Genomic DNA, 20,147 nt, shown 5'->3' on the forward strand with positions numbered 1-20,147 from the left:
TCACGATGGGATCATGTTATTACAACAATCTATGCGTGTACGCGACGGCGGTCGAGGGGGTAGCCGCCCCCCCGCGGGTTTCAGGGCAGCGCCCTGAAAACCTCTCGGAAATACATAGATCGCATCTATGAAATCGCTATGAAAATCTCATCGGATCGATCGTATCGAGCCAATTCCGAGTCATTCATAATGCCTCAATTTCCATTAGATCAATCCCATTGATCATCGCGTGAGGTTTTTCCAGAAACGATGACAGCACACACGACCTCGATCTGCTGTTCTCCCGACCATGTCGCGATGCACGCAGTTAGCCCCGATGGTGATTCCAACCGGTAGGGGCAAGTCGCACGAAAAACCAGGTGGGAGATCAAGCTAATCTTTTTGGCTATGTGGTTTCATCGACTGGCATCTCATCCGATCTCTAATTCACCAAACCAACCGTGCATTGATCAATCCATCATATGAACTGATCAAAAACAATAGATCTAATCTATTTCTATCACATATCTTCTATATGTGACTGATCCAGATCGAAAACTATGCAAGATAGCTCTGATACCACTGTTGGGAAATGGGTAGGATACGCTAGCACAAAATAAATTTTCTCTACCGCATTCAACCAGGAAACCATGCGAGTAGGGGATCATGAATCGTTACCACTTGACGAGCAGTGCAGCGGAAGAAGAGTTGGAGCAGACCAATCCAACGTCGTGCGCGTCAAGTAGTCGATCCGAGCACCCCCGAGCACGTCCCGAGTACCCTGAGCATGTCCCGAGCACCCCCGAGCACGTCACGAGTACCCCGAGCACGTCCCGAGTACTCCCGAGCACGTCCCGAGTACTCCCGAGCAGATCAGCACTGCAATAGTAGCAGCGCCTCTATGGTATCCACACGTACAAGGATGGAATCGCCGTGCACCGGTGTGCTAGCACCGCACGGTCGGCTAGGGTTTCGAAGGGAGTTCGGGAATAGGAGGCGGCCAGGGTTTTTGGTGGCAAGATCTGTTTTTCAGAAAAAACTCTATGCGCCTTGGCCCCTGCCTATTCTTATATAGAGCACGCTAATGAGCCTTTAATCAACATTAAAGCCCATTATGACTCTAAACCCTAATGGTCCTTTAATCAACATTAAAGCCCATTAGCAGATCCAATCTGCAAACTCGATCGCCTCTAGGGCATATCACTAACAATCATTGCTGGCTAAAGGGCAGTGATTCTTTGGCATCACTGCGGGCTGTATCCTTCGGCCGACAGTGATGCCTTGGGTATTACTGCCGGCCGAAGGTTTGAGCCGGCAATGTTTTCCCTCTCCCCCCTACGGTCCTCCACTTTGTCGTCTCTGTACCGGTAGTGATTTTTTCTCTCCTCAATCTCTCTGTCTCTCTCTCTAAACATGTATACAATGATACATATATTTACTATAAATCAATAATGAAAACACCTCCATTAATACATAGTAAGGAACACATATTACAAGTCATGCATCGATAAACACAGAATATTACAACTCACCCCCTAAAAAATTGGTTGAGTACGTCCGGGGATGCTAGGGGCCGATGGTGGTGGAGCGGAGGACCCAGGAATGCCTGATCGATCACAACGTCACCTGTGCTCCAAGCTCGCTGGTGTGTCAAAGACATTGAAGTCTGACGCCTGAACGCCTCTAGGTTTTGAGCCTTCGACCTCCTCCGTAGCACACTAACGGGTCACCTCGTTCTCCTCCTCCTGGCGTGTTTACAGGATATTGCTTATTGTTCCTCTGCAGTGCACAACTCACGGGCTGAACTCTCATCCTGCTCCTCTTGGGCACGTTTACAAGATGCCACTTCTTTGCTCCTCCTTTGCATTATTGTTGGAAGGCCATTGTGTCCAAGAGTCGTTCGGCGATACCAACTTCGCATCATACATAGTAATTCATATAATTCATTAATAAATTGAAAAATCTATGATTTACAACTGAATAAGTGTTGGTTCTACAATATGCCATCCATTGCGAGGATGACAAGTGGGACCTGGTCCCACATGTCATTAACACACCTGTGCCATATCGTAGAATAGGTACTTTCATCCATTAATATTGTGTGAATTGTGGAAATAGAATACGTTGTCAAGCCCCTTGGTAGCCTTCCTCCTTGTTGCATACTCTCTGCTTCAAGGTAAGGTGTCACCGGAAGGCCTCGCACGAGTGGATGGCATGATCAGTTCATGAAACTCGCTATTTTGGTTGATAACATGTTCCAATAAGAACGGCCATCTGTTCTTGAAGGGCATGTATTTCAACAGGTTGTAAGACACTTGTGCGTAGTTTGGAGCACTGCGCTTGAAGAATCGAAAGAATTAGTCCTTGAACACGTGTATAAATTGAAAAGAAGGCATCGATATGTTATTTCCTACCTCAAGGTCATTGAACCTAATAGCGTCTCCATCCAGGCTGAATGCGTGCACGAAAATAAGAACATAAAATGTGTAGAGATTGTTGCCGGGTGGCTGCCTCATACACTTCAAGAGGAAATGATTCGTCAGTGGAATGAATTGACCCTTTTTATTCAGTAGGAAATGCAAGACATGAATATGTATTGTGTACTAGAAAGTAGGTTTTTGTAGCGTACCCTTCCTAAATGGAAGTGGATAACACTCTTCTTGCAGTATCTTGTGTACACCCTGTATGTGAATATGAATACCAATTAAACTTAGATGTAATTGTCAAGAAGATTAAATGATCGAGTTAACATGTTTAGCATGTCGATGAGGTGTTGGTAAGTCATCTGATCTCTCTTTGCTGAGTCCAACACAATGATCTTGCTCAAGTCTAGGTGGATAACAAAGAGGATCCAATGGAAACTGCAAAATATGTCACCATAGCAAATTAGTACTAGAATTGAATTTCCCATAAAATGAGGATGCCCTTGCGCTCAAACACGTACTCATAGCTATAGGGTAAGAGTATGAATTTCTTGTTTTGGTGGTGAAGCAAACACTTCAATAAGTAGGCCTCGGTGAAGTCTGGATTCTTCATTACAAGTTTCTGGTTCACAAGGGCAGGATCGATGAATCATACTTTCTTATCTAAGTCTTGTTCGTATGCTTGGATCTCCATTCTATGAAAGAGAGGAGTTAGCTGTGCAATTACAAGGTGCAACATCATATAACGTGAATTATATGCATAAGTCACTTACAGAGTCCATGCTCTGACTATTGCCACATCAAGGGCATCTTCCTCGTACAATTCATACAAGTGCAAGAATTCCAACAAGAAGAAGCCGTCCCCATTGAGGAAATATTCTTCTTTGTATCTCACGGGGAACACCTGAAAACCCTACCTGGACTACTCCAAGTACCATTGATGTAATCGACACATTTGAGTTGTAAGGTTCCTTTCTATATCTGGTTTAACCAAAGGTATGCCCAACTCAAATGACCATATAACATCCGACTTTGATATATCCATTCCCACAGTAAGTTATGCTAGTTCTTCTGATGTTAGTTTAGAAGAAGCCAGGAAGTTCTCAATGCTTGGAGCATCCTTAGTGATTGGGCTTAGTTTGCTCTTGGCCTGCATCTTGCTGATGTGTTCATAGTTAGTCGGTGGCTTACTTGAAGTCGACCCCGTCTGTTTAGCTTTGGCTATTTTCATGAAAAAATTCAAGGCATCTTCAGGCGTAACAGGCTTTTGTGGAGGTGGTGGAGGATGGAAATGAGACGTGACACTAACATCCACAACCCAGCAGTGAGTGAATAGACATCCTTCGATTCCACCAACTTCTTAGATGCCACCGACTTCTTAGATGATGTCATCTGCTTAAATCTTGCAGAACCTAATCTTGTTTTCCGAGCTGATGGCTAGCTTCTTGATGCTGCTGGCTTCTTGAGCAATGGACTTCTTCGAGGCGATGGCTGAGGAGGTGGATTTCTTTTGGGAGATGGCTGAGGAGAGGGAGATCTTTGAGGCGATGGCGGCTCGAGGTGTAGTGGAGAGTAGAGAGTCTCGGGAGCTATCCCTGGTGGAAACACTATATAGACCTTTTCCCACGTAATGAATGTATGCTCGTTCTCTTGTATAGTGTTCTCCCCCTCCTCTGCATGGTAGTCCACCTCAATATGATTGTACTAGTCAACTGCGTCATCTACTTTGACCACGACGTAGCCCTCTGGTAATGGATGTCCGTGCAAATGTTCATGGGAGCCACATGGATAAGCCACGCTGGAAGCCACCTTAATGGTAATGTTCCTAGCACCAATGTGTTGTCCATACGGTGTTCATGCTGTGATGAGGTCTAGGGATAAGTGATGTGGTCAACTCCCAGAACTCCCATGGATGCACAGCTATTGCGATGACCATTGGGACTGGAGCACACAACCTCACGGATGTTGCCGGTCATTCCTGTTGGCTCAAAATGGTGCCTCATTAACGCATAAGGGCTTGTTATACTGCTTGTGCTATTTTTCCTTCTGTATGTTCCCTCTCCTTTTTAGCGCTTGTTCAAGAATTTCCATCATCCTAGCTTGTTCTACCTCTCGTTCTGCATCTCGCTCTACTTGAGATCTCTTTCGGCTCTTGTAACTGTCGACTTCTCCTGGGAATCCATATTTCCAACCCATCACCCCAATGCCTCGTGGGCGACAACCATGCTCCTTGTTTCCCAGCGCCAAAGTGAGCTCGTACCTATCCCTATCTAGCTTGAAAGAGCCTTGGGCAGACTGCTTGTGGGCTTCTGCAAGCTTTTTTGCAAGCGTTTGCATCACTCCATCAGACGAGTAAGAAACACCCCTCTGAAGAAGGAAGCGCGTTGATCGATCGTTCTAGCCCTCCGTCTGAGGCGTGACACCTCTCTCTCACAGTTGATCTAGCTGTTGTTGCCACTGCCATTCTCTCCTCACATACCCAGCTGCTAACTTTGTGGGGGTAGAGGTTCTTCTTTGAGTTCGCTTTGTTCACCGCACTCAACCTCTGTGCTTCTTCCGAGACTTGTACTCTGCAAAGGCTTGCCAATGATCTTCCAGTTGCAGCAACTTGTGCAAATAGGTGTTGTACCTTTTTGCACATATGTTCTGTTCGGTATGCCCTTCCAGTTCTTAAATGAAAGTCTCATGATCATTAGCATCTTACGCTCAACTACTTTCATATCTGTCCCTTCAGGGAAGTCGAACTTCTCTAATATCTTGGGCCACAAGATATCGTTCTTGATCAAATCAGGAAACAATGCGAATCACCTCATTTGCCAGTCTACAATCTATAGCTGATGGGCACGTGATCTATAACAGCAATCCCACAGACTGACTTGTATGGCCCTAGAACTCTCTCAAGTACAATTGGCTCCCATGCTGGAGAGACCTCCATGATTACAAATCGCCCGATAGATATCTTTGAGGGACCTCAGACATGATTCCGCGCCTAGGATTGCTCATTGTCGTGACCCTCCATAGCATTAAGCATCTGCCTAGATGCGAAAAAACTATTGGGAACCTATACGATAATATGTAGAAGAGATGCGTTCATCTAATTTTGAATTACCTTACCGACTTCACAGGTGCCTATTTTTTCCTGGTGAGGTAGTGGCTCAGGCTACCTTCTTCAATGTTTGATAGCGGCACTACATCTCCTTCTGGCACTGGGCTGGATCCGTGGGTGCTGGTGCCATTCCTTCCTAGAAGTTCTGCATATGATGACGTACGACGAGCGGTTGAGTAGCATACATATAGAGAGCTAAGAAAGCAGGGAGGTAGAGATAAAGCTGACGAGGGAAGGAGTGAGGCTCAATGGCTCTAGCAAATGGCCTTATTAGTACTTCAATACTGATTACATGTTCAGAGAGAAAGCATTCTTCTCAAGTCTGCATTTATGTGCCAGTCCTACTAGTTCAGAGAGCAGCTTCTCTCAAGATGAGTTGGATGTCCTATCTGAGGACTGGCACATAAATGCTGACTTGAGAAGAATGCTTCCTCTCTGAACCCACGAAATCAGTACTAAAGTCCTAGAAGTAAAAAAAAAAATATATGGCCTCGAGCCATATCATCATCACCACTATTATTTGGTTGATTTGCATCAGATTATAAAGATAATTATATACGACTGCAAGCTTGACTGAGATAGTGAAAAGACGTGCAAGGTGAATGTTAATAACCATCCCAATTGAGCTTTGTAGTCATATGTATGATAAATAGTTATCTCCTTTCATCATTTGCAACTGTAAAATATGCTTGAGCAAAACCCGAATATAGAAATCAAGAAACAAAGTAGTTCATATACACTAAACATGAACATACACGTAAGTGCCATAAGTACAGAAGCAAAACCACCTCCCATCAAGCAAGATAATGAATTGAACAGCATATGGATGATTGAATAAAATTGCTCTCAGATAAATATTACAATTGGCCCCAGGACTACGATATCTTGCTCCCTAATTGTCCATTTGACACATCACAAGCTGGGCTAGATGCTAAGATGACAACTAGTTGTAAAACTAAAAAAATGTTCTCTGAAATTGAGCTTTCTTCATAGACAATGCTGCTGGACATAAAAGCTTACAGGGAAAGGATTACTCTTCGAGAAACAAACACTAACCAAGTAGTAAATATCAGAGCAGTAACAAAGTTTTTCCTGCTCTTCCAGAATTCAATCAAAACAAGATGAATTAAATGAACAAATGCAGCAGCTCCTAGTGCATGAATCAAGCCTAACTGGCAATGTACAGACTACCAACAATAAGCACAGGGATTGAACAATGGAATGCACTAGTACTATCTGGGCAATTTGTCCTGATCCAACAACAGAGAAAAATAGATTTAATACCTATTGCACTTAGACATCTAGACCAACCTCAGTGTTCCATTTGATCATCATAGAGAATATCACCTCCAACACAAAGCATATCACCTCCAACAGAGCACCTCCACCAACACAGCACCACCACCAATTGATTGCCTGAGCACCAAAGTTCTAAACACCACAACTAAGCTCACTCGGCTCAATTTCAATTGTCTAAACCACCCAGTGGTTAAACTAGAACTCAATTACCAAATCAACCATTAACCTCACAGTACCTATCACTTCGCAGCAACCACAAACACCGTCTGGAAGGTGGAGGGAGGCAACATGCGGTGGAGTAGTCACCGCGATGATGTATTGGAGCTTGGGAGGATGAGAATGGCACCGGGGAGGAGGATGAGAATGGCACCAGGGAGGATGACGACGACAGTAGCATGGAGGCGGATGACGGCGTTGAGGAGGACGGGAATGGCACTGGGTAGGAGGACGATTATGGCAGCGGGGAGGAGGAAGACAGCATCAAGGAGGACACAGACAATGGACACGGGCTCGTGGACCTCCGACGGTGTGAGCTCCTCGGCGTCAGTAGGCGTTTCGGCGAATGGCATAAGGAGTGGGAAAAAATTTCTAAGTGTGCGCAGGGCGTCGAGCTATATTATAGGTGAGGACTTTCACTGCCAGCTCGATATGACCACCGACAGTGAAATGGTACCTTCATTGCCGGCTCACTAGGACAAGTGGCAGTGAAACTACCTTCACTTCCAGCATAATAAGTATGCCGGCAGTGAAAGTAGTTTCACTACTGGCCCAATATTTTCACTGGCAGTGAAACCCCTTGCATTGCTGGTGCCGCGGGATGCAAAAAAATTGTTTCAGCTTTGTGCACACGCACAGAGACTCGAACCCAAGCCCTACATCAAGTAAGACTGAACAAACCACTACGCTACTTAGGTGATTTCGATTGAGTTTGTACTATATATGTTTATTAACATTAAGTTGACCTACCAGACCTAATACATATTTATTTAAATTTGAACTTGCTATATACCAAAATTAATTTTTGTATATACCTAAAATCAAAAATCAATATGGTCAACAATAAATATATCTTCCACCATACACTACAAATTGAAGCTTTCATAACAAAAGTGAGGTATAATTGCATCTAAAACAAATTCATAGATAGTAATTAATATAATTTAGCTACTTTGTCTTAACGATTCGTCCTTCATTATGATCATGACGTACATAAAGAGGTTCGTCAGTGTCTTCCATGGGACCTAGGTGACGTCTTCTCCGAAAGTAGGTAGTGCGTTGAATTGATTGTAGTCTTCCTCATCAACAACATTCTCCACTCCAACAATCCTTCCTTTTCCTTGAAAAACCATGTGACGCTCCTCCTTGTTAGCCGGGTCTAGGTCCTTAACATAGAAGATGTACATAACATCATTTGCATGTACAAAAGGTTCTTTCTCTGTATCCAATGAGTTTTTGGTCCACCGTAGTCATTGGCACCCCCTCGAAGTCTGACCCATTGGCACCGGAAAAGAGGAACCTTTAACACTCCATAGTCGATCTCCTCGATCTCCTCTATGAATCCGTAATAGGTCTCCCTATTTCCATTGCAGTCGTAGGCATCTATACGGACACCGCTATTTTGGTTGGAGCACTTATTATCTTGAGCTCTCGTATAAAATGTATAGCCATTCATGTCATATCCTTGGAATGTGAGGATTGTAGTAGACGATCCATGAGCTAGCACATTCAACTGAGCACACTCTATCTGCTTATGCATTACTTGTCTGCGTAACCAAGCGCCAAAATGATCTCTCTGTTTCACAAATTCACTTTTTGTTCCTCATGAGTTGTCATATCCGGAGGTAGCATGGTCTAATAATCCTAGGTCATGGATATCTAATTATCTACAACTAAGACTACTATTAAACTAGCTAAAGAGCTAATTCAGGTTTTTGGCAATGCATAAACGGTTTAAACAAATTACATTAAAAACTAATTAGATTACAAAATTTTAAATTGACATGATTGGATAGATCTCAAATTTAGATGAACATCGGTGGAAGAATTGTTGAAAACGAGCTAGGACGTAGGAGAAACGGGTGTGGAAGGTTTGTTGGGAGATTAAATAAGGAAAAAGGAAAGGGAGGGAATATTTTGAGAATATTCTAGTGTTTGGCTCGGCTTGGGCTGGTTGGCTCAGCTCATTTTATTTTTGGCTTGGCTCTAGACTCGACTTGGTGCGTCAGCTTGGCTTAGGCAATTGGCTCAGCTAGTTTTCAATGGCTTGGGTTGATGAATCAATGGATGGCTTGCCTCATAGAATGGCTCGGCTTTGTTTATGTGTCCTTGTTTTGTTGGTGCTCAGCTCGGCTCATTTGAGTGGGGGCTCGGCTGGGGCCCCATGTTAGCAAAGGGATAAGGGAGAGAGAGAGGTGTTTGCTTGGTTGACTGGGAGAAACCAATCGAGAGGGAGATAGCGAGGAGAGGAACAGAGGAAGAAGATGGGGTAGCGGCGACTGACGGGGAGCCAGGGCAGAAGAACCTCCAGCGACCAACAAAACGCGTCGGCAGTGGCCCGATCTACACCATGGTGGAGGTGGCTCGTGGCATGGCTAAGGTATGTGAATTTGATTTGGGGATTTGGAGTTCTTGTGTGAGGGAAGAAGGGGAAGAATATGGGGAGGCATCTTACCGGCGGTGACAGTACGTTCGATGGTGGCATGTTGCGCTCAAGTGAAGATGGGAGAAGATGTGGAGCTGCTTAGGGTGAGGAGGAATGAGGAGCTCGGCCCTTTTTATAGGCAGCTGGGGTGAATGGGAGGCAACAGACACTGTGGCTGGGATAGCCACTGTGCGGGGTGACGGCCACTATACTAGACCCACAAGTGGTGGATACTTTGAGCGTGTGTGCGAGGTGGGCGGCCACAGGGATGAGACGGTGCGGCACTATGCTGCGCGGATGGCGGCGAGGAAAGGGTTGGGGCGAGAGAGATTTTTTTTTTCTTTCATCTTTTTTTATTGAAACTACAGGTGTGACGGATCTACCCCACTTAGAAAAATCTCGTTCTCAAGATTTAGAAGGGCTAGATAGGGGAAATCATTCTTGAGATCATTGTCGTGTTCTCAGGTGGCTTTAACTTCTGTGTTATTGTTTCAATGTACTCAACAGAATCCAGCAGTTGATCTCCTGGTCTGACGCTCTGCTATAACCAATATTCTGATTTGCCTCTCTTAGTACCATATATCGGGCTGATCGTCCATTTATTTTAATTGTATGAGGTCTTTAGGGATTCTTATATGCTTCCTTAACCGTGAGACATGAAAGACATTGTGTGTGTCTGATGTTTCTTAGGGAAGCTTGAGGCGGTGTAGGATCTAGGATACCGACTAGAGGGGTAGTGCATAGGCGGTTTTAAAACTAAAACCTAAGTGATCAAGAAAACTTGCGGAAATAAACTAAAGATCACTAGAGCAATATAAAAACAAATAAGAGCTATGTCCAGGTTTGCAATCCTAGAGTGATATGCAATAATTTATATTGTAGGAAGATAAATTGTATAATGTAAATTGCATGAAAGTAAATTGCTTAACGGATGACATGCAACAGTTTACTTTCATACAATTTAATTTCTCGTGGATTTAACCATCCCAAAGTAGGATTATGGCTAGTGATGCTTATGTCAATGTGGGGGAGCCTCCGTTCTTTGAGGGGTCCAACTACGCCTATTGGAAGGCTAGAAAGACTGTTTATCTTAAGGCTATGGGTGGTAAGTTATGGGAGATAGTGGACAAGGATTATGCAATTATTGATCCCACTAATCTTACCGATGTAGATAGGGAGAATACTCTTGCAAATGCTCAAGCTATGAATGTTCTTTATGGTGCTTTAGATCTTAATGAGTTTAATCGCATTTGCAAACTTGAGATAGCTCATGAAATTTGGGAAAGGCTCAAAGAGATTCATGAGGGAACAACCATGGTCAAGGATGAAAAACTTATTGTTTATAAAGGGCAACTTGAGAAATTTACTATGTTGCAAAATGAAAGCATTGAATAAATGTTCAATCATCTAAACAACATAATAAATGAGCTCAAGGGGCTTGGCATGGATGTTTCCGATGTTTATTTTTCTCATAAATATGACACGATTGTCACTTTACTTAGAGCTTTGCCTAACAAATATGACACGATTGTCACTTTACTTGTGAGGTCAAATTTGAAGGATACAACTCCAATGAAAATCTTGAGTGAAATTCTCACTCATAACATTTTCAAGAAGTCACAAGAAGATCTTCATGATGATGCTACCGATGCCAAGAAAAAGAATGTTGCATTCAAGGCTCAATCATCAAGAGACAAAGATGATCATGAAGGGAGTGATGATGAAGATAAGGAAATGGCTCTCTTTGCGAGAAGATTCAAGAAATTCATGAATAAGAAGAGATATCAAGGTGGATATAGCAAGAAGGGACAATCTTCCAAAGAGAATCCCTTTGAGGAAAGAAGATGCTTTGAATGTGGTGAGAAGGGACACATTGCCACAAATTGCAAGAACAAAGAAGAAAAATATTCCAAGAAAAAGAAGGAGAGTGATGGCAAGAAGATATTCAAGAAATACTACAAGAAAATGAAAGATGGTCAAGCGTGCTATGTTGAGTGGGATTCGGATGCAAGCTCAAACTCCAACTCTGATGATGAGAAGCCATCTCAAAAAGGTTGTGCCGATGTAGCCATCAAGGAAGCACCTTTACTCTTCTCCACTCCACATTGTCTTATGGAAAAGGGTGACTCTAAGGTATTAAATGATGAAGATGAATATTCATATGATGATCTAGTTGAGCTAGTAAATGGTTTTGATGACTTCATGAGCAAAGAAAGAGCAAAGTTTAAGGAATTGAAGAAAAGACACACTTCTCTTCAAGATTCCTATGAGGAGATAAAGACGGCTCAGGAGGGTCTAAAAGAAACTGATGAGATGCTTAAGGAAGCTCAAGACTCTTATTGCTCATGAAACGAACCAAACAAAAGTAGATATGAGCATATCCTATTATAATCTTGATGATGCATCTACTTTACCTATTATGAGTTCATCTATCTTGCATGATGATGCATTTACTTTAACTAGAGTCATATCTTGCAATGATGTTTTGATTATTGATGAAAATATCATGTTGAAAGAAAAGGTTGAAAAACTAACAAATGATCTTGCAAGATGTTATATTGGAGAGTCCAAAATTAGACAAGTATTGGATAGTCAAAGATTCTCCATCAAGAAGGAAGGCCTTGGGTATGTTACCAAGAAGGGTAAGAAGGCATTCATTCATCACAAAACAATTTTTGTGAAAGGTAGCGGTTATTGCATGAAGTACAAGAAAACCGGGCATGTTGAGAAGGATTGCAAAAATGTCAAAGATAATTAATATGCATCTTTTGATTCATGCTATGTTCTTAAGAGATGCTCTAATGATAGTGTTAAAGCAAGATTTGTTAGCACTCCTATAATTGGTGCTAAAAAGAATGCCATTTGGGTGCCTAAAACCTTGGTGACTAACGTCCAAGGACCCATACAAGTTTGAGTACCTAAAAGAGCTTAACCTTGTTTTGTAGGTAAACTAAAAGTCCGGTGGGAAACATTGGGTGCTAGATAGTGGATGCACTCAACATATGACCGAAAATCAAAGAATGTTCACTTCTATGAGCAATGATGAATCGGAATATGACAAAATCATAGTTGGAGACAATAGCAAAGGACATGTAAAATGGTTAGGTAAAATTGCTATCTCAAATGATTTATCTATCTCAAATGTCTTACTAGTTGAATCTCTAAATTTCAATTTGTTATCCGTTGCTCAATTATGTGATCTTGATCTTTCATGCATGTTTTCTCTAAATGATATGATAATATCTAGCATGAAGGATAATAGTGTTGTTTTCAAAGGTTTTAGATATGGTAATCTTTATGTAGTTGATTTCTCTTCTAATGATGCAAGCCTAAGCACATGTTTGTTTACAAAGTCATCAAAAGGTTGGATTAGGCATATAAGGCTTGGTCATGTTGGTATGAATCAACTAAATCATTTGTTAAAGCATGATCTAGTTGTAGGGTTGAAGGATGTGTAATTTGAGAAGAACAAACTATGTAGTGCTTGTCAAGCTGGAAAGCAAGTGGGAAATTCACATCCATACAAAAGCTCCATGTGAACCTCAAGACCTTTGTAATTATTACATATAGATTCATTTGGTCCTACTTTATATGTAAGTATTGGAGGTAATAGCTACTGTCTTGTCATTGTTGATGATTTTTCTAGATTCACTTGGGTATTCTTTTTACATGATAAGACTATTGTATTTAACACCTTCAAAACCTTTGCTAAAAGGGCGAAAATGAATTTGAGTTCAAGGTCAAGAAAGTGAGAAGTGACAATGGCTCTGAATTCAATTACACAAAGGTTGAGGATTTTTGTGAAGAAAAGGGTATCAAACATGAATTCTCGGCCAAATACACTCTAGAGCAAAATGGAGTAATTGAAAGGAAGAATCAGACTCTTATTGATATGGCAAGATCAATGCTTTCGGAATATAATGTTTCAGATAATTTTTGGGCAGAAGCTATCAACATCGCTTGCCACTCATCAAATAGATTGTATTGTCACCAATTATTGAAAAAGACTCCATATGAACTTCTTATTGGAAGAAAACCAAACATATCATATTTTCGGGTATTCAGATGCAAATGTTATATTCTAAAGAAAGGTACTCGTTTATCAAAATTTCAAAAAAAAATGTGATGAAGGTTTCTTACTTGGTTATTCTTCTAATAGTAAAGCTTATCGTGTCTACAACCAAAATTATGATTTGGTTGAAGAGACACATGATGTTGAATTTTATGAAACTAATAGCTCTCAAGAAGAGCAAGAAAATTTGGATGATGTAGGTAATGAAGGTTTGAGAAGTGCTATCAAGAATATGTCAATTGGTGACATCAAGCCAAAAGAGGAAGATGAACAAGAGGATGATCCATCTACCTTAATTCGAGCTATTCCATCTTCTTCCATTACAAATGATCATGTTCAAGCTCATAATATGGAAGATATGGATTATCAATTACAACAAGCTACCACTTCATCAACTCCATCACAAGTGCTGGTAGCTCATCCAAAAGTTCACCATACCATTGCCAAGGATCATCCTATTGATCAAATTGTTGGTGACCTTACTAAGGGTGTTCAAACTCATTCTAGTATTGCTTCATTTTGTGAACACTATTCTTTTGTATCTTCTATTGAACCTAGAAGAAGCTCTAAATGATCCGGATTGGGTGAATGCAATGCATGAAGAGTTAAACAACTTCACCCACAATGATGTATGAGAATTGGTAGAAAGACCAAGAGATCATAATGTGATTGGCACAAAGTTGGTTTTTTCGAAATAAGCAAGATGAAGAAAGAATTGTTGTGAGAAATAAAGCAAGATTGGTTGCATAAGGATATACTCAAGTCAAAGGTTTAGATTTCGGTGAAACATTTGCTCCCGTAATATCAAGTTACTTGATGCTATTAGAATCCTACTTGCTTTTGCTTCATCTCACAATATCAAATGGATGTGAAAGTGCCTTTTTGAATGGTAAAATTAGTGAACTTATATTTGTTGAATAGCCTCTTGGTTTTGAAGATCCTAAAAGGCTTAATCATTTGTATAAACTCTCTAAAGCTCTCTATGTCCTTAAACAAGCTCCACATGCGTGGTATGAGAGACTTGCTAATTTTCTTGTTTCAAAGGTCTTTAAAATTAGGAAAGTTGATACTACTTTGTTCACTAAATCTATTGCAAATGATTCATTTGTATGTCAAATTTATGTTGATGATATCATTTTTGGATCTACTAACAAATATTTTTGTGAGAAATTTGGAGACATGATGTCTAAGGAATTCGAAATGTCTATGATTGGAGAATTGAGTTTCTTTCTCGAACTTCAAATCAAGCAACTACAAAATGGAACTTTCATTAGCCAATTAAAATATTTGAAGGACTTATTAAAAAAGTTTGGTATGGAAGATGCGAAGCCTATCAAGACTCTTATGGCAACAAATGGTCATCTTGATCTTGATGAAGGAGGTAAACCGGTAGATTTAAAGCTTTATAGATCAATGATAGGTAGTTTGCTTTATCTTACCACATCTAGGCCCGATATTATGTTTAGTGTGTGCATGTGTGCAAGGTTTCAACATCACCTAAATAATGTCATTTGATGGTTGTTGAGCGTATTTTGAAATATTTGAAATAATCTCATAGCATAGGGCTTTGGTATCCAAAAGGTACTAATTTTGAGCTAATCGGATATTTGGATTCCAATTATGCGTGTTGTAAAGCTGATAAAAAAAGCACCTCCGAAAGTTGCCAATTTCTAGGAAGATCGCTTGTTTTAGGCTTATCAAAGAAACAAAACTCCATAGCACTTTCTACCGCCTAAGCGGAATATGTTTCCATGGGTAGTTATTGTGCTCAATTGTTATGGATGAGGAAAACTTTGTTAGATTATGAAGTTGAGTTCAAAATAGTGCCTCTTTTGTGTGACCATGAAAGTGCCGTGAAAATAGCCACAAATGCAGTCCAACACTCTAGAACCAAGCATATTGATATTCGCTATCATTTTCTTAGAGATCATGTAAGCAAAGGGGATATCCTAGTAGATAGTGTGCAGACCGAAGATCAATTAGCGGATATCTTCACAAAACCTTTAGATGAGAGTCATTTTTTCAAATTAAGAAATGAGCTTAATGTTATCGACTTCTCAAATGTGATTGAACCAACGGGCACATGATGTTTGAAGTACTTATATGTTCCAGCAATCATACTTTGATTCACATGCTCATATTGCTTCTATTTATTTCTTTTTAATATGTAATTTTGTTACACTTTTTTTCTAGCTTATATTTCTATGATTATGTTTATGTCCAATTGCAATGGCTCTATCTCATTTCATAGCTCTAAAGATCATATGGTTATCAATATCTCGTCTTGTATCAAAAACTAGAATTTCTTCAACTATCTTGTTCTCGTAGTCTGACTGCAAGACACCTCGGTCTGACTGCCATATCCATACAGAGAGAAATTTCTCCTCAACGCTCTCGCGGTCTGACTGCACCAAGTCTCGGTCTGACAGCCAGATCTATACATAAACTTTTCAAGGCTCTGAACTCCTGTGATGTGACCGACCCGAGTCTCGGTCTAACCGCCAGAACCTGTTAAAGTCCAAATTGATCGTTTTCTTTTCTCAACCGACCACATATTCTTCCTTCTCTCACGAACTCGTGCCCACGGAGAAAACTCAAGGGAACCCAAAATCCTTCATTCCCGATCGAACTGTGACCATCCCCGGTCTAACCGTGAACTCCTTTACCATGTCTTCTTGATATTTCCTTGATTCCCACTCTTTTTACCACGGAAGGTTTTTCTTCACCTAGGGTTTGAAAGAGAGGATTCATCTTATTAGACTTGGATTTGAGATAAAGTTGAATATAATGGCTTGCTATGGTCTAAATTTGGCTATGCTTAAAGATTGATTGGTTTAAACTTGAAATTTCTTCAAAATCCATCAAATCAGATCCATTTGCATGCTCACGGTCAGACCAAACCCTGTGCCAGTATGACCGCCAGCAGCAACAGATGCTGATTTTCTCACTATTTCATCTTGTATCAATTCAATTCCTTTATCTAATTCCTTGTGATATCTTATATGATCAGTGGAAGTGGCCTTGGGAAGAAATTGAAAATGCTTGTGGCCGGTCAGGGCAAGAGTAGGAAAGGATTAGTGGAATCTGATCCAGAAGATGATCGTCAGGACTCCGATTGGATGCCATCTCAGGAGATTGGCGAGGAAACCTCATCTTTTTTCGGTAATATTGATCATGATATGGAAGGTGCAAGTGATGAGGACCTTGAGATTAACCATCAAGCATATGTTGGATATAAAAAATCCTGGAATTCAACTCAATACACTAGAGCTAGGAACACTTATCAATATAATCTAGATAATGATGCTTCTCAACCACATTTTTATACCATGGTGCAACAAGATGCCTTCTATAGTCATCTCTTGAATAAGAAAGTTTTTGAACAAAAATGGATAGATTGGAATTATGTGAGAAGTCAACCTAGCATGGATGGTTTAGCTGATATATTTCATGAGCTAGGTCTTTATGAGTTAGTGAGTTTCAAATGTAATTGGAATGCCACTGTCATCAGGCGATTCTATGCAACAATTGAGATTTCACATGAGTCTCAGAAAATTGAATGGATGACAGGAACAAGAAAATTTGAAGCTTCATTTAGGGATTTTGAAAATGCCATAAGAACCCCTTATGATATTGTTTATGGCACCACTGATATAAATAATGAAGAATGTTTAGCTAAAAATGTGTGGAGTGCCTTCTATGAGCCACAAGAGGTTGTTCCTAGAGTCATACTTGGGACAATGACTGGATTGAAGGTATTGCCCGCTATAATTAATAAGATTTTAAGAGCCATTTTTGCTCAAAAAAGTGGAAACAGTGATGCTATTCGGGATCACTACTAGAATATTATTAATCATATCATGAATAGGAGGAAAATCAATGTGATTAAGTACATTTTGAAGGCCATTGATGATATCAAAGTGAGCATAACTCCAAACCTTTATTTTGCTCAATTTATAATGTCTCTTGTTCTCATGAAGAAAAACATCCGGTATGCATCTTGTGATATTAAAAATGTAGGATACAAGCTGTTCAAAGTTAATCCTCGCATTCTGAATAAAGGTTAGGGAGGCCAGGATATCCCTGTGGCTCAGGGAGGTTAGGAGGAGGAACCTCAGTATTATGTCCGTCCTAAGGCTCAGCTAGTTCCTCCTCAGTGGGCACCTCCAACTGGTTTCTTTGATTCCTACATGGCATCCATTCAACAGGGCTTTCAGCAGAGTTTGGATTCTTTCCAGGCTAGATTTCAGCAGAACTTTTATCGGCCTATGATGTCAGAACTCCAATCTACTCGTCTGTCCATCTCCTTGGCTCGTGTGGACATGGCTGCTCTCAGTGCTCAAAATTGAATGAAATGTTTTGCAACCTCTCTCTTGGACAACAGTGGCTTGGTGATCACTTCATTGCTTTCTCCGATCATTTCTACAACATCTATCTTCATCCTCCGCCTCCTCCTCCTCAGGATGACTAGGCTTTTTGGTATTTGATGCCAAAGGAGGAGAAGTTGGAAGAAGTAAAGAACCTATCTTACATTGCATCTTTGCTTCGTTAAGCATGTAATGAACTATGTTTGCATCTTTACATATTTTGTTGAGAACTATATGTGAACAATATATTGTAGTATGATGAACAATGTTTAGTTGCTTATGTATATGTTCTAACTTTGTTGGATGTCTCGAGGAGAACGCTCTTAAGTGATATATTGGATTTTGGTGATCTTATTGATTATAATGATCATATCTCTTTCCACGGATCCATACATACAAGGTAAACTTCATCAAAATTCCTTTTAAAATCTATAACCTGTGCCATTATCTTCTCTTTAATCTTATGGGCACATGTGTAGGGGGAGCTTACCTTGACATGAGTTTTTATAGCAAATTATTTTTTAATTTCATATCCTTGATATTCTCTCTATAGAAACTCACCTTCGAGTCTTCTTTTTGCTAATGGCTAAAAGTGGCTTCAAAACTTAAATCACATCACTTCTTAGTGTTATTGTCATCAATTACAAAAAGGGGGAGATTGAAGCATCTAGGCCTCTAATTCATGTTTTTGTAATTAATGACAATATATCTTTTGTGGACTAACATGTTTGAATGAGTTATGAAAAGGTTAGTCACATGTTAGTCCATAAAGATATACTATCATTAATTACCAAAACACGAATTAGGTGCCTAGATGCTTCACGCGGTAAGCCACAGCTCTTATCATTTTCGATATCTGATAAGTTCTACTATATCGAGGTGCTGGTTTGCCTCTAATCCAAAATCTTCATGCACCTCTTATCAATGAAACCTTCAGATTCTCCAATTTCAACTCGATATTCCTTCTCCAGATGTCTACGTAGCTCTTCCATCTAATTTCTACTGCCTTTAAGTTCTCTCTTACTTTAGGAACTTGCTCTTCAACATCCTTTATTCTATCAAACAAGACGCTAAGGATTCTCTGAGCGAAAGTGACTATGATCAACCAATTCATCAATTTTTTCCTCACAATTAATCCCATGCCATTCATATATTCATTTCAAAGACTTTATCCTTTTCCTCGATTACTCCACATGTATCTTTAAAGTCCAAGGACATCTATTTTATAATCCAATTATTACTCTTTGAATCTTTGGTGTATCCTCTTTGATTTATTGTAGGCAGTATAGTAAGGGTAAACAATTTTATGATTTAGCGCTTCTTCAAATTCTTGACTAATTCACCAATGATCTTCTTCTCTTATCATGCATATAATGTCATATGTTTCCATCGAATCCTGTCAGAATTTTCAAGAGACTCCAATGATTTCCATCTCAAGGGTTTAATTCAGTTATATTCACCGAATAATATATTCTTTGCCCTAGATATTCAATCTTATTCCATTGATAATTTATGGGGCGATCCATACTTCATACTTATTCTTATTAGATCCGATAGAGGTGTATTAATCGTCTAGCCCCCAAATCTCATTGTAACTTCCTCATATATATAAATTTCTGTGCTTCAATTATGACTACCATTATACAACATCTGTTATCCATCAGAAATCCTTAGTCAATGACAGGTCCACTTGCATCCACCACCACTTCATTGGTGATATCTGATAATCCAAAAGGTCCTTCAACTCACTTTTGATTTATGTTCTTAAGGCTATTCTTATAGTGAGGGTGGTTTAATAGTCTCTATCTGATAATCTTCTTACTTCGAGCTTATGACTCCATCTATACCGTTTCATAAGCGACCTGGGTGAACGGGAGGCGGCGGACACTGTGGTTAGGATGGCCACAGTACACGGAGGCTACCACTATGCATGCGTGTGCAAGGCGGTGGCATGAGGCATGAGGGGGATGGCGCAGGGCGTGATGCGTGCAACCATAGGGTTAAGGTGGCGTGGCACTATGCCACACCCGAATAGCGGCGGGACAGGGTTGGGGAGAGAGAGATTGAGAGATTATTTTTCTTTCAACTCTTTTTTTTTTTTGGTGAAAGCACGGGTGTGACAGATCTATCCCACTTAGAAAAATCTGATCCTCGATATTTAGAAGGGCTAGATAGGGTAACTCGTTCTTGAGATCGTCATCGTGTTCTTAGGTGGCCTTAGCTTCTGTGTAATTGTTCCAATCTATTCAATAGAATCTGG

The sequence above is a fragment of the Phragmites australis genome, chromosome 7 (assembly GCF_958298935.1).
Source record: "Phragmites australis chromosome 7, lpPhrAust1.1, whole genome shotgun sequence".
Taxonomy (NCBI): Eukaryota; Viridiplantae; Streptophyta; class Magnoliopsida; order Poales; family Poaceae; genus Phragmites; species Phragmites australis.